Source organism: Choloepus didactylus, chromosome 2 (genome assembly GCF_015220235.1).
Source record: "Choloepus didactylus isolate mChoDid1 chromosome 2, mChoDid1.pri, whole genome shotgun sequence".
NCBI classification, from domain to species: Eukaryota; Metazoa; Chordata; class Mammalia; order Pilosa; family Megalonychidae; genus Choloepus; species Choloepus didactylus.
In genome coordinates, this window is record NC_051308.1 from 124,325,519 (window position 1) to 124,337,609 (window position 12,091).

Genomic DNA, 12,091 nt, shown 5'->3' on the forward strand with positions numbered 1-12,091 from the left:
TTCCTTACCCTGACAGAAGCAGGCGCCCGGCCCAAGATAGCCCCTGAGGGCTGAGGGCCGAGTGTCTCATTGGCCCAGGTCTGCCATGAGCACACTCTCCCACCCCAGCAGGTACACAAGGAACACCCAGACATCCAGCAATGAGAACAAGGCTGGAGAATCAGATTGTGCCAGGGCTTACTTCTTTCACAGCAAAGTTCTCCTAAAACCACAAAAAACAAAACCCTTACTTTTGTCTTGGGGTGGTTCTTCTAGGTGAAACAAGAGAGCCTAAAACTAAGTTCCCAATGTCCAGATTTCTGAATAAATATGTTCATTTTTATAGAAAACCTTCGGCCTAGAATGTCAGGTACCTCATTTTCAAGTCAAAGTCCTCTAGCACCAATGACCTTAAAGGAAATCTGCTCCTCTAACCAAATCCCACTGGTATGAACCCCCCACCTGCTAGAATGTTAAGGAAATCCACTGCACTGATATCTCATGGGTCTGGCTGGCCAGGTTCATTGGCTGTGAGGAAGAAGGGGAAATAGTCCAGAACTAGGAAGGAACTGGGTGGTATTTTAGTCCTACATCAAGGATCTCTGTCACTTTGGTGATGCTGCTAAGCTAAGAGGGTTTCCAGGACCCACTGTCTGCAGCCAGTGAGCAGGCTGAGCCAGACCCACTGGCAGGTTGCTTGGGCTTGTTGGAGGTTGGCTAATGACTATCAGATGGCTGGACTTCAGATCCCCCATCCGCACACTCACAGCAGACTCCAGACACAGCCTGAGGTGTCAGGCAGCACCCTGAGGGGACCAGCCACTGCAATTCTCACTTGGGCTCTTGCTGTACCTTCCGGTACATGCAGAAGGTCCTCTAAGGTGGGGGGTGGGGGTGGGGTTTGGGGACCCTGGCTGCTGCAGTCACTATAGGTGGGGGAAATAATCCATGGAACTCAGTGACATTTTCCTTATGTTTATTCTTTATGTTTTAATGGAATTCTGTGGTCCAGACTTGGTTTCAGGCTCTGTGCACTCAGAGTCAGCTAAAGTACAAAGGGGGGGAAAAAGAGAAAGTAGTGGGAAAAATTAGATTCTTGATTTGTGTCCAGATGGTACTGGACGAAAATAGACTCAGAGATTCTCACTGCAAACTTGCCTCTGGTATGAAGCTCTCCACCCCCCCGCTCCTCTCCTTTTCATTTAAGGTCTTCTTAGTAGGAAAGGGAAAGGGAATGGGAATGGGAAAAATACTGGGAATGTTCATTTTTCTTTGTTCCCAGCTCTAGCATAGAAGGCATGCACAGGTTCCAGTTGAGAATTTTTGTGGAACACTAGGAGTCACACCACACAAGGGGGGCTGGGATAATGTGATTTTAACCAACTTGGAAGAGACCCTCAGTCAGCTGGCTTGAAGATAGGATGGAACTGGTGTTTTCTGCAGGCAGCAAGTAGGAAGCATAGTTACACCTGGCCGGCGAAGGGCTCAACCTTGGCCCTGCTGTGAGCTGCAAACCCACACTCCCTTCCGTTGAGCATCATGTTCAGAGAGCTCAAATCCAAGGAGAGAGGTAGGGCACAGGTCCTGGAGGCTTTCTGTCCACTGCCTGCAGGGAGCAACAGATTTAGTAAATGTGCCATTCTCCTTCACTTCAGAGTTCACGGGGCTTCCTTGGCACCTGCTGGAAGATCGGCTAGAAAGTAGAAGGCATGTAGTCCTCTTGGAAGAGAGCATGGGGAGCCTTGAAGGATTCCACCTGTCAGAAACTGAAAACCTGACCAATCCAATGCCCTCCCCTCAGATTCCCTACAGGCCACAGGCTTGATAACAAAACCAAAATGACCACAGCGTGCTCCCATACCAGCTAGAGGCTATGGCCTATAGTTTTCTCATCCCCCAAATTATCCCCAAAACTCATCATTTCTTGAGGCTCCCTGGAAGCCCAGTGTCCATGAGGTGCCACACAAAACAGCGTCCTAAAGTCCAGGACCTCATCCACCGACAGGCATCCCAGCGGCACTCAGTCAGATGCCAATGAGATGAGTGACCAGGTCTGAAGCACATTTTTTTAAAAGCAACTTTCTCACAATTGGGTTTTCTTCCTTATGTTTAAATTGTCTTGACAGGGTTGATTCTGGGTGTCAGGGCTGGGTTGTGGGAGTAGAGCCAAAGAAATCTGAGTGACAGAGACCAGTCCACAGTCAGTCCAAAGAAAGCATCCATCTGAAGGCCAGGCTGCAAGGCAAGAACCAGACCCAGGACAGAAAGTGTGGGCCACAGTGGGAGAAGCACAGCCAGAGCCACCTCCTCAGGCACAAGGATTTAATGCAGGGCCCTCTTTATTGCTTGTCTGGGGCCACATATGGTTTTAGGCCCTGATGTTTTCTTTTAGAGCTCAAGGGTTTCAACTAAGATTCTTAAACTAACTCCCCTTAATTATATGTTAGGCACTTTCTCAATTTCATATTGGCATTAGGGGAAAGCTCATTGTATGGGCAATGTTATCAACATATTTGAGCACAGACTAATAATAGCATTTTACTATGCTTTTTACTTGACAAAGCACTTTCATATTCCTTCTCTCATTTGGGCCTCTAAATTATCCTGTGAGGTTAGAAAGGAAATGACTCGACTCCATAGATCATTAGGCTCTATGAGGTTGGGGACTATTTGTGTTCTTCATTGTACCCTGAGCACCTATTATGGTGCTTGGTACTGAGTAGATATTCCAATAAATATCTGTTAAATAAAGTATGGATGGATGGATGGATGGATGGATGGATGGATGGAATTTGTCTCCATTTTTTAAGCTGGATTGTAATTCCCAACTCCACTTACTACTTATTTCCCTCAGGTATAAAATGGCAATAATGATATTGATTCTGCTACTTCAGGGGTGAAAAAAAAAGACACAATTTGGTCAATGTCATAGTGATTCAGAACAGAGTCAGGGCTTGAGCTAGGATCTCCTGATTTCTAGGCCATTGTTTGTTCCCATGTATTATGTAGAGGGAGAGAAGAAATAATTGACTGCTTATCTGTCAGGCACTGTTTGGGAACTTTAAACTCCTCACAACAGCTTTATGAGGTAAGTATTATTATTATAATACCAATTTATGGATTAAAAAACTGGGACTCATGGAGGTAAAGTGACCTTGGACAAGGTTGCACAGGAGAGTCAGAATTCGAACCCAGGTCTACATAACTTAAAAAACCCAATCTTTTCACCATCTGCCATGTTTTCTTAATTACTTAACCAAAGTCCAAGATTGCCAGCCTCCCACTCTCTCCATCCACCAGAAACAAGACTGGCACTGCCTGCCAGAGACTCCAGTACTTCAGCGGAAGCAGTCACCCAAGGAGTTGCCTCAGTCTTAACTATTTAACAATCTTGTAACTTTTACAAGATTGATTCTGTGGAACCTTTTATGGCTCAAAATAAACTCAAAGTATATGAATATTTATTGTGGAAACCACAGTGTAGAGAAACCTGGAGGGAAACGAAAACAGGGCTCAGTCTAAATGTTTTCATAGCCTTTTTATTATAGTAACTGTTTGTGTTACCTTCCAGCTAGGAAGCAGGTATACAAAACAACTTAGGAAACAAAATTCTGATTCAGAGTGTTCCAATATGAGACACACCTGTACTTAGGAGGTGGAGAATCAAAAATGGGGTGGAGGAGAAAGAAATAGCTTTAATCCTGAAGCAAATGGAAACTCTTAATGGGTGGGGCCTAGAACATGTCAGTCTTTATATTTCTCTATCAGTTAAGGCTAAGCTACAAGTAACAAAGAACTCAGCCTGAATTAGTCTAAATCAAAATGCTAATTCATTGGCCCAAATAACTTACCTGTCCAGAGGCAGTTCCAGCTTCAGGCACAGCTGACTACAGGAGTTCAAGGCTGCCATGATTTCCTTGCTTCTCTCTCCCATTATCTCAGCTCCCTTTACTCTCTGAAGGCTCCATTCTCATTAAGCTCTTGCCCCATTAAAAAAAAATGGCTACAGCAATTCTGGCTTATATTGCCTCAGGTTCAAGTTGGAAGGACAGCCTAGATGGAGGCATCTCCTTCTGTCCCAGAATTCCCAGCAAAATCTCACTACATCTCACTGGCTATGATGTGGCTACATGCCCCATTCCTGAGCCAATCTCTTTGGCCACGGGAATGTGACTACTGATTGCCTGAGGCCTAGATCTTATGCTTCACCACTGATTCTGTGGGTGGAAATTCCCTCAAGGAACACGAAAACAGATGGGGGAAATCTATCACCAAGGGACTTGGGGAGGGCTTCTAAAAATACAAAGAGTGCATACTTACCACAATAGATTAGCAGAGCCTGGGTAGGAGGCAGGCTAAATTTCAGAAACAAAACCCCTAGGACCAAGAAAAGAAAGAGAGAGTAAGTAAACATAAGCATGAGCAAATAAAAGAGGCTGAACTTGTCTCAGTGACCTTGTACGCTTAAACTCACTATTAATCCTTGGAATGGTTAATCCCAAATCATAAATTAAAAGGGGTCATTTGAAAATGCATATCTTATGTATCTTGAGCTCTAGAATGTAGCCCAAAAAATTTGGTTTATCCTTAGGAATGCTTTCTAATAAAATGATTTATAGGTGTGCCTCACTTTACACTGTGCATCCCATTTCTGAAATACTGTATGTAACTGAATTTGGATGGTTGTTTGTTTTTTGTTTTTTTTTTTTTCCAAATTTGGGGCATTTAAAGGGACAATGCAAAACACACCTTTGGTGTGAAAAATCACCATTTGCTCTGTAAGTTGGCTTTTTGTAAACTGGGGCCTCATAGTCTTAAAACACACACACACACAAACACATGCATGCACACATCCAAACGTCACATAGCAGTAGCTGCAGAAAAGTCTTAAAAAGTATTTTTTTTCGAAATGAGTCTATCCTTGTGGGAATAAATATCTTTAAATTCACTTCCCCAGACTACATTCCTCCCTGGACAACAAATTCCATAAACAAATGGCCCTTCAGCAACTTGACAGCAGAAGGATTCCAGGAGCCAACTCGCCCTGAGCCAACAAACAAAATTCTGTTTCAGTAATGTCTGTTTCCATCAGATCAAAGTTCAGGCTCACGTATATCTTGATGGTACCAATTAGCATGAAGTACTGCTAAGCTAAACAGATTTTACTGGCAGAATCCAACCCATACTGGCGGTGCCCTAAAGACAGATGCCAAACTAGGCCTATATTGTAGATTGTTCTGATTTGACTTGGGAATTTTATGTGAACTGTTGATAAAAGCTGATATTCAATCAGTACTAGAACTAAAGTCTTGCTTATTAGGAATTTTCTAATAGACTGGGAACTCAGAGGTTTTCGTCACTGGGGCAAACATGGCAAGAACAGGTGGTCTCTTCCAGACGAAAAGTTTGAGGCAAATATGATCATGACAAACTTCTAAAAGTAGGGCAACAAGGGCAGAGAGAATGTATCTTAGGCTTCTGTATAATAAAGAGTCTCTTTTTCAAGCAAAAATGAGGAGGGGGTGACATAGATTGCAAAGGACCTACAAGCCCTTTTTAATCATTATTTCACCATCCCCCGCTATCGTCTTCAGGGAGGAAGCAGGGACAGTCTTTCTTGGAAGGAACAGGTAACTCTCTACTTAATGTGGTTTTCAAGGGGCACTTGAGCCTCAAACCCAAAAAGCTTCTCCCCCAAGGGCTCTGCCGTTGCTGAAGCTCTTTCCATGGCTGCTCTGCTCCTCAGATTAAAACACAACTGTTCTTGGATTAAATCTACTAACATGTGAATCGGTAGTGTCAGAGCCTTTCCCAAGAGGCAGTGTTGATGCTTCCAGGAATACTTAAACTTCATCGTGGGAACCATCTCAGTCAATCCTCAGAGTGACAGTATGGAAATACATACTATGGTTAATCTCACTTTTTCGATGAGGAAACTGAGGCTAATAAAAAAGTGAACGTGTCTGAGTCACCAAGGGTTTTGAGGGGAGGGCAGGAAAGTATGAGGACAGGTAACCTTACCTGCTTCACAATTGTTCCTTAAACGCTAAACCCCAAGCAAGTCACAAGGATAGCCCTTTGTTTTCCCCAGAGAAAGGGGGCCTGAACAGGGATCTGGGGAGTAGGGTGCACCCAGAAAGTGATGTACGAATTATGAGAAAACAAGGCAGCCAGCATTCTCCCAGACCAGGGTTCCACAGCAAAAAAGAAAGGAACCACGTAATTTTCCCTTATCTCCTGTCAATCATGAAATACTCCCATCCCGCTCACCTTTTACACACAGGTCCTGAAGGTTCAGCGTAGCTACAAACAGGAAAAAGATCCCCCACAGGCTTGCACAGAATCTGAAGCTGGCAAACAGAATCAAGTGTAAGGTACCTGATACTCTCCCTGAGGCTCCCCTCACACTATCTACCGCAGAGACTGCCATATGTAACATATTTAAAAACATGAAACACCCTCACGTGTCCTCACTGCCAGAAATTTTCTCTATATATCTGCTCTTTGCTTTGTAATCCTAAGTCAGTTCCACCACAGAAAGCTCTAGTGCACCCTAGATGGGAAAGATCAGGAAATTGTTGGTTTCCCTCTGAGTTCCCTCAGGTGGCTGACCCACCTGTGGAGGTCTGATACGCTGAATTAAAATCCTTTACAATATCCCAGGAATCCAGATGCTCCTTATTAAGATATTTTGAGTTTTGCTGTTAAATTAATTTGTACAATTACAAAGAAAAAATTAGGCTCTGATAGCTCTTGTTGCAATTTCCCATACTTCTGAAGGCTCAAAATTCCCTCTAACATACTGGAGAGCATCTGCAGTTTGACTTCTACTCTGGTGGGTTTCTGAATCCATTTGCTCAGACTTTAACAAACCTTCATTGAGCACCTACTGTGTGCCTGACCCAGTGATGGCTGATGGGCCTTCAGTGCTCCCTACCGGAGACAGAATACAGGAAATCATGACAATGGCAAGTTGCCAATTTGCAACAGGAGCAAGCATACCTGGCACTGTAGAAGAATATGCAGGTCAACCCAAACTAACTCACCAGTGAAGTGTCCACCCTTATGGACCAGACTCAAGTTTCACCTGCATGCTGGGATCCATCCGATGCAAGTGTAGCAGGATGCTTCCTAATAAAATGAGCCCACATCACACCTCATTACAACCAGAGAAGTCCCAGCAGAAGTGGAAGCAGGTGCTTCAGGGACCCTGAGCATGTCCAGGTCTTATACAGCCTGGTCAGGGGAGCTCTGCATTCCTCCCTATGCTAAGGCCTGGATACCCTGGGGGAGGAGAGTGAGTGCTGGCCAGTTTGCTGAACGTGCTAGTCATTCAAGTGGTCACTCACTTGTTCATGCAACAAGTATTTATGCTGTGCCCATTGTGTGCCAGACATTGTTCTGGGGGTCGGTGATAGAAACTGGACAAAAAAAATCACTGCCCTCTGGAGCTTATATCCTAGCATGAGGAATCAGACAATAAATAAGAATGGCAAATGCTATTACTGTTTGCCAGTCCCTGTTCTAAGCACTTTACATATTTAACCTTCACCATCATCCTATGAGGTGGGTACTCTTATTATCCCCATTTTTCAAAAAAAAAAAACCTGAGGAAAGAGAGATTATAAATAACTTCCCCAAGGTCACCAGTTAGGAAGTGAAAATTGTGGATTTGAAATTAACACAGAGGCCATGCTCTCAATGTCTACACTCTGCCACAAAATAAAGGTCAGTTATATGTTATATTAGCAGGTGTTAAGTTCAGTAAATAATACTACTAATAATAATTATAATCATATAGGTGAGGAAGTGAGTTATGCAAATATCTCATTTAAAGGAGAGGGAACTGCAAGTGCAAAGGCCCTGAGGGGAGTCTGCCTGGAGGTTTAAGTAACTGAAGTGGAAAGAGATGGAAAGTAGAATGAAATGAGGTCAGAGAAGTAATGGGGTTGGGAAGTTATATCACGCAGGACTTTGGAGGGCATGAGAAGGACTTGGACAGTTTCTTAGTGAGATGGGAGCCTCCTTCAGGCCTGGTCCCCGAGTGACCATGGTGAGCAGGGCCCTTCTGCCATCCTTCACTGGACATGGAGTTTGAGCAAGACATAAACTTTGTTAGGTTAGACCACTGAGATTTTGGTGTCATTTGTTACCTCAGCATAATCTAGCTCAAACTGACTGATACAGGTGTCCAAAGAGGGTTTTGGGAAGAGGAGTTTCAGCAAGATCAGTCTGACTACAGCTTTTGTTCGGAATAGACCGAAAGGAGGTAAGGCTGGAAGCAGAGAATACAGTTTAGAAAGTATTGCTATAATCTGGGTTAGAGACTTGGGTCATAAGTAGACAATGGAGATAATGAAAAATGATTAATTTTAGATATATAAAGATAAACCACTAGGATCTGCCAATAAATTGGATATTAGGTGAAAAAGAAAGGAGTCTTTTTTTTTGGTATGGGCAACTGGAAGGTTGAAAAAGCCTTCAACCCTCCAACCACACTTCCTCCACCACAAACCTCACCCCCCCCCCCCCCACAGTTCAATATAAGGACTGTATTTCTCATTTTACAGGCAAAATGCCTGAAATTTCACCATTAAGGAATCATTCCTCTTGGATAAGCATGGCCCCTTTCCAGGCAGCTTATTTCAAAATAAAAATACTCGCTGGAGATCAATTTATTTTAGCAACTTGCAAATCAAAGAAACCCTTGAAACCATCTAGTCCACACATGTTACTTGTTTCATTCAAAGAAACCGAGGTCCAGAGAGGTAGATGATTCTGCCCAAGGTTGGGTAGAAAATTAGAGTGGACCTGAGATCCAAAGGGGAGGACTCCTGACTCCTAGTGCAGTGCTCTCTTTCTAGCCCATGTGCAGCCTGCACAGGAAAGGCTGCTGGCTGTGCATGGGCCTTGGAGGGGATGAAGGGAAGAAAATGAAAAAGAGCATTACTTCCTTCACTATTTTGTATCAACCAGTCCTGAGCCTCCTCCTTCAAGATTCCAAATCCTTCCATGACCCTAAACTTGACTTCACTGGTCCTGATGCAAAAACCAAATCCAAGAAGAAAAATCATTAAAAGGAATTGAAAATAATACATCCTACCAGTTTTTTTGTGTGTGTTTGACACCTTCAAAGCATGGGGCACATTCAAGTCCCTTCTTCCTCTCTCTTGTTCGCTATTTTTCTGCCCTGCCAGTTTTGTGCCATTCTTCTTGCAAAGCATTCTTTGAGCTGCTCCCCATGAGTCGGGCACAGCTAAAAACAGACAGTGCCAACACGCCTCTTCATATCCTAGCACACTGTATCCTAGCACACCAACTAGAATCGTTTGTATTAGGCAGTTCTATGTCATACTTTAAATTTGCAAATGCCCGGCTATAATTTTTATTAGATTTTTATTATTAGTTGTACCTTTTAAAACAGCCCTTTGAAACACTAACATTGGAACCCCTCTCTGACTTTTGTAAACCTTGGACAATGTCCATTTTTAGCAACTCTTGCCTTAGATCTATTCTGGAGTCTAGGGAAGCCAAATCACCTTTTTAGGTAATTAGCAATAAGAAATTTCCCAAGACTAGCAGTGTGGTGAGGGCCAAAAGGAGATTCAGATCTGAGTCTCCTCTTCTAACAGAAGGCAAAGAATAATCTGAAGAGAAAAATACTGCAAAAGAGATTCACAGCCTTCGAAGCCAAATAGCAAACCCCAGAGCCATCGGCAGCCAGAGGAAGAGCTTGTAGTGTTTGTTTAAGGGCCCCAGCATTTGAAAAATGGGTAGAATAAATGGAAATCATGTTAACTTTTCTTTCTGAAGTTTAAACGAAGATCTGCATTACCTAAAAGTGCCAAAAAAGTATATCAATGCCTATAAAAATGTTAGCTAAGACAGGGTGTTTCCAGTGATTTTGCTTTCACTGGAAAAGAAATGTCTCCATAAAAAGGCATGATCCATGTCTTACTCCTCTGTTGAAAGGTCTGCAAACACTGTCCTTGATGTCCTGAGTAAACCTCCTTTTCTTCCAGTGCAAACCAATTTTGTCTTTCCCTGCACATGTGCAAGGAGCTTGGAAAGACTGCTACAGCTGCACTTGGAACAATATGACACTGTGCACTGATCCCGGACAAACGGCCTATTTCATATATTAACTGCATTCTAAATTCCATTAATGATAATGCCATATGTTCTGTCTTTAGTTTTTACTTCCACGTTTACCTTTATTCCACCCTAACAGATCCCAACTGTTATAAATGAACAGCATTTAAGTCTCATTACAACAAAGATTTCTCTATAACAAAATGGTCCCAAGACATGGCCCATTTCTTGGAATAACTTTACTTCAATTTAACAACTATTTTTGAAGACAAATTTTGCCACCACTGTACTCGGTACTGCCCATACAGAGATTGAAAGAGCCAAACACCTGATCTCAGGGGCCTCAATGTTTGAAAAGACAAAACTCCAGTGCAACAAAAGACGTGGTTATTCCTTGAGATTTATTCTGATGGGACTTAATATAGGATTCTAAGTGGGAATGATGGTTTTACCCTCCAGACATTTTGGATTTTTTCCCCTTTCCCCATTTCTGCAGCTTTTTGGTCAGGGGCTTTATGAGTATGTTCTATTTCCAGGATATTTCCACTACTGTTTCCTCTGTGATTAGACATAGACTCATTTCCAAGCAGGGTTAAAGAGGGTTTGACAGCACCTTAATCACACCAATTGGGTCTGACAGTATGATATTGGCATTGATAACACGCCAGATAATTGGGATCCATCTGCACCAAAGTACACATCAGAGGCAGAGTTTAAACCAACTCTTTGCCCCATCCAGTGGGCCTACGTCACACATAGGAGCTTTTCTTCTTGGGCCTCTTGTGCAAGCATTTTTTCCCTCACCACAAACTATTTTTATTTTTAAAAAAGTGAACTTGTTGCTCCAACCAACTTGGTATCTGGCTCTGGGTCCAGAACTTGAGGGTAAAATGGTGAAGTCGAAATGTGTTTCTGGATTCTGCGGCTTCAAAGTGGTTACTTTCCAAGTCAGGGGTGGGCCCTCTGCAAAACTCTCAAGTTGGGGAAGCCTGGCTCTCCCTCACAGGGCTCCTCTCAACACCCCTGGCCTTATCTGAGCAGAAGCAAAGGCATCTGAGGAGTTAAATCATGACCCCTTCCACTGAGCATTCACTGTGTGCCAAGAAACATCAAAAAGCACCTTACATATATCGCCTTGTCTAAACCCCCAACATTTCCATGTACATTCCTAACAGGAATCTTCCTCTTCTGAGGAATCTGATGCTCAGAGAGGCTAAGTAACTTTCCCATGGTCACAAAGGTAGTAAGTGACCAAGTCAGGCTGGACTAAGCCCAGGTGAATAAGGAACCCTGAAGGCCACAGGCCCAACCCCCATGCCTACACAGCCTTCAGTCAAACTCCAGCCACAGTCTTTACACCACATGGAACAAAGACATGCTCACTTCAAAAAGACAAGGAAGAAAAATTCTTGGAAAAATATATATAACTTGGCTTCAGCTAAGTTTTTCACAGTCCTCCCATCATATCACAAAGCCCCAGGACTCCCTTCCTCCCTGTCGCTGGGGATTGAGCTCACTGCTTGAGACGCAGTCGCTGCAGGCAGCACGAGGCATAACCTGCTTGGTAGGGCCTGAGCAGCCCGTCTGTCAAGAAAATGCCTTCCCCAAATGCACTTCCTTCTTAATTAAAATAACATTTTGAAAGTAAAATTATACAGAGTGTAGAATAAACAGTACAACAATAGCTGTGATTAATCTGTCAGAGATTGTATAATGTGATGCTAATAGGAAGAAATAAACTCTTGCTGAAGATCAAAGTCATCTCTGCAGATGGAGAACTTTTAAAATTAGAATGCCAATAAATGAATCTCTATCCTAAAAAAAAAAAAAAAAAAAAAAAAAGAAGCTCTGCAGGCTTGCAGAATAAGGGAGAAAAGACAGACTAAGGACATTCCAGGAGCTGGATGCTGGGAGCAAAATAATTCTGTTCTGAATACTCATCTTCTGTTGTTCCCAAGCATCTGAAGCATCTGGCAGCCCCTCTTTCTCCAATCTTGTGATGGTCACTCAAGCCTCCTCG